Genomic DNA, 3,249 nt, shown 5'->3' with positions numbered 1-3,249 from the left:
GCAGCTGGTCACTAGTGGGGTTCCCCAGGCCTCAGGATTGGGGCTGGTCCTGTTTAATCTCTTTATCCATGATCAGGATAAGGGGATCAAGGGCACCCTTTTCGGTTCACAGAAAACACCAAGCTGAGTGGGTCTGTGGATCTCCTGGAGGGCAGGAAGGTTCTGCAGAGGGATCTGGACAGGTTGGATCCATGGGCGGAGGCCAACGGTGTGAGGGTCAACAAGGCCAAGTGCTGGTCCTGCCCTTGGGTCACAACAGCCCCGTGGAACGCTCCAGGCCAGGGGCAGAGTGGCTGGAAAGCTGGAAAAGGACCTGGGGGTGCTGGTGACAGCGGCTGGACGTGAGCCTGGGTGTGCCCAGGGGGGCAAGAGGCCAAAGACACCTGGCTTGGATCAGGAACAGTGTCCAACAGGCCCTCTGTCAGGGCAGGCTCAGGTTGGACACCAGGAGGAATTTCTGCATGGAAAGGGTGCTCAGGCCTTGGCAGGGGCTGCCCAGGGAGGTTTGGAGTTCCCAATCCCTGGAGGTGTCCAGGGAAGGCCTGGAGGTGGCACTCAGTGCTCTGGGCTGGGGACAAGGTGGGCATCAGGCACAGCTTGGACCCGATGGTCTTGGAAGGCTTTTCCAACCTTGCATGGTTTCATGCTCAGCCATTTACCCTCCACTGAAACCCTCCCACAACTTCAGGAGCCGCTGTCCCTGAGCCAGAAGAGGACACAGCAGGGGACAGACAGACACAGACAGACACAGCCTAATGGGCCCTGCTAAAACAGCCTCATGGGCCCTGCTAAAACAAGCAGATCCCATCTCCCCCTGTTGGATGAACTCCTGGGAGCGATCGGATTTCGTGAGGGAACGTTGTGCCTCCTGCTCTCCTGATCTCCAGCCACTCAGGCTGGGATTGTTCAAACACAGCCCGGAGCAGCTGGAGAGCCGCGGGTTTCCACGGAGTGCTTCCCATCCCAGTAGCTGCAGGGAATTCCTCCTCAGGAACAGCTGGATTTGAAAATAACGATTAGGAGGGTGAAATTTGGGGTTGGGGGGGATCGAACTGGGGTTTGGTGGGGTGGGATTGGGGTTTAAAAGGTGAAACTAAGAGTTTGGAGGGTGAAATTGGGGTTTGGGGGTGAAACTGGGGGTTTGTGGAATGGTATTGAAGTTTGGAGGGTGAAGTTGGGGGTTGAGAGGATAAAACTGGGGTTTGGGGGGGGTTGAAATTGGAATTTGGAAGTGGAATTGCAGTTGTGGGGGTGTAATTGGAGTTTGTGCAGTGAAACTGGGGTTTGAGAGGATCAAATTGGGGTTTGATGGGGTGAAATTAAGGTTTGCGGGGTGAAATTAGGGTTTGTTGGCATGAAATTAGTGTTTAGGGGGATGAAAATAGGGGTTTAGGATATAAAATCAGGATCAGGTGGGGTGAAATTAGTGCTTGGGGGAAGAAACTGGGATTTGGGACGTCGGAATTAGGGTTTGGGAGAATGAAATGAGGGTTTGGTGGATGAAATTAGGTTATGGGGGGTGAAATTAGGATTTAGGGGGTAAAATGAGTGGTTGCGAGTATGAAATTGGGGTTTGAAAGATGGAACAGGAGAGGGTGATATTAGGGTTTGGGGAGATGATATTGAGATTTGGGGGTGAAATCGGGAATTTAGGGAGCGAAATTAAAGTTTGGGGGATGAATTTTGGGGTTTGGGCAAGGAATTAAAGTTTGGGGGATGAATTTTGGGGTTTGGCAAAAAAATGAGGGTTTGGAGGGGCTGAAATGAGGGTTTAGAGTGCAAAATTTGGAGTTGGGGGAATCCACCTGGGGACGGTTTGGAGGGGCTGAAATGAGGGTTTAGAGTGCGAAATTTGGAGTTGGGGGAATCCACCTGGGGATTGGTGGTGAAATTGGAGCGTTGAGGGTGAAATTGGAGTTTGGGTGTTGAAGTTATGGTTTTATTGAGGGAAATTAGGGTTTAGGGGGAAGATTTATGGGTTTGTAGGATGCAGGGGCAGCAGTTCCAGCAGGGTTGGGGGACACAGCCCTGCTCCGCCTTCTCCTGCTTTGAACCTTTCTTTTTCCGATTTACACTTCTCACAGGCAGAGCAGAGCAGGAGAAAGAAGAGGAAGCGCCCAGGGCCCCACGTGGCAGCAGGATCCTCACAAAATACAGGGATTAGAGCGGGATCCTCACAAAATACAGGGATTAGAGGCGTTCCTGCTCCACGGGAACTGGGATTCCCTGAGGCCGCGGAGGCTCCTTCGCCTCAGACCGAATCCAAACCTCTTCCCCATCTCCGAGAACCTCCGAGCTCCAACTCCCCAGGGAAAGATGGGACCGCTGCTGAAAGCAGAATCTATCAGGATACCCACTGTGTTGTGAAGATTTAACAGGGAAATATTTCAAGCGGTTTGGAGGCCCCGAGTAAGGAGTGACCGTGCCCCGAGACAGTGCCTGCAGCTACTCAGGGTTCCAAAACCGGCAGAGGAGCGCGGGCCGGGCCCTGGGGAGCCTCAGACACCTGCGCAGCTCTCGCAGTCGCCGGGAGCGTTTCTCTGCATTCCCTGGTGCGGACAAGCACAAGGAAATAGGGGGAGGGTGAGACAGGCACTGAATGCAGCCGAGCTTCCTCCTCTCCCCCGCGGTGGCTTCAGCCCGGGCCGGTGGGTGTAGGGGCGGGCTGAGGGGAAGGACAGGGAGCACGCACCGCACCTCCACTCTGCACCGCAGCCCGCCGCGCTCTGAGCCCTCAGGGGCCGCCGCACCGCAAGCTCTGCTGGGGACCGCCTCCCTACCCGCTGCGACCAATCAGAGTCAGCGCAAGCCTGATTGATTTTTGTTCTAGCCAATCAGCACTCTGCCTGTCTGCACCCAATCAGATGCCTGGGGAGATTTTCTCGCCCAATGATAAACCAGGAGTGGAGTTAGGGGGCAGGGCGCGCCCCGTCGTGAGCGGCGTAGGGATCAGCCAATCAGAGCAGGCGATGGCGTTGACTAATGACCAATGAGAAAAGGGGGCGGGAAATAGCAACTCGCGAGATTTTGAGAGGTACGATGGGAACCCACATCTAAGCGAGAGAGCCAATGGAAAAGGGCGGGGCGGGGCCGCAGTGTGAATATTGTAACTGGCAGATACGAGAGCCAATCAGAAGGCGGCGGTAAGTTCGGCCCAGTGTCCAATGGGCAGCGAAAATCCTCCCTTGGTTGTACTGCCACGACTGACAGATGGAACCGCCCAATCAGATCGCCGCGCCCTTTCTACCC

This window comes from Corvus brachyrhynchos, unplaced genomic scaffold, assembly GCF_000691975.1.
Source record: "Corvus brachyrhynchos isolate BGI_N302 unplaced genomic scaffold, ASM69197v1 scaffold67, whole genome shotgun sequence".
Lineage (NCBI taxonomy): Eukaryota > Metazoa > Chordata > Aves > Passeriformes > Corvidae > Corvus > Corvus brachyrhynchos.
The sequence above is the reverse complement of the archived record's forward strand: the minus strand, read 5'-3'. Positions refer to the sequence as shown.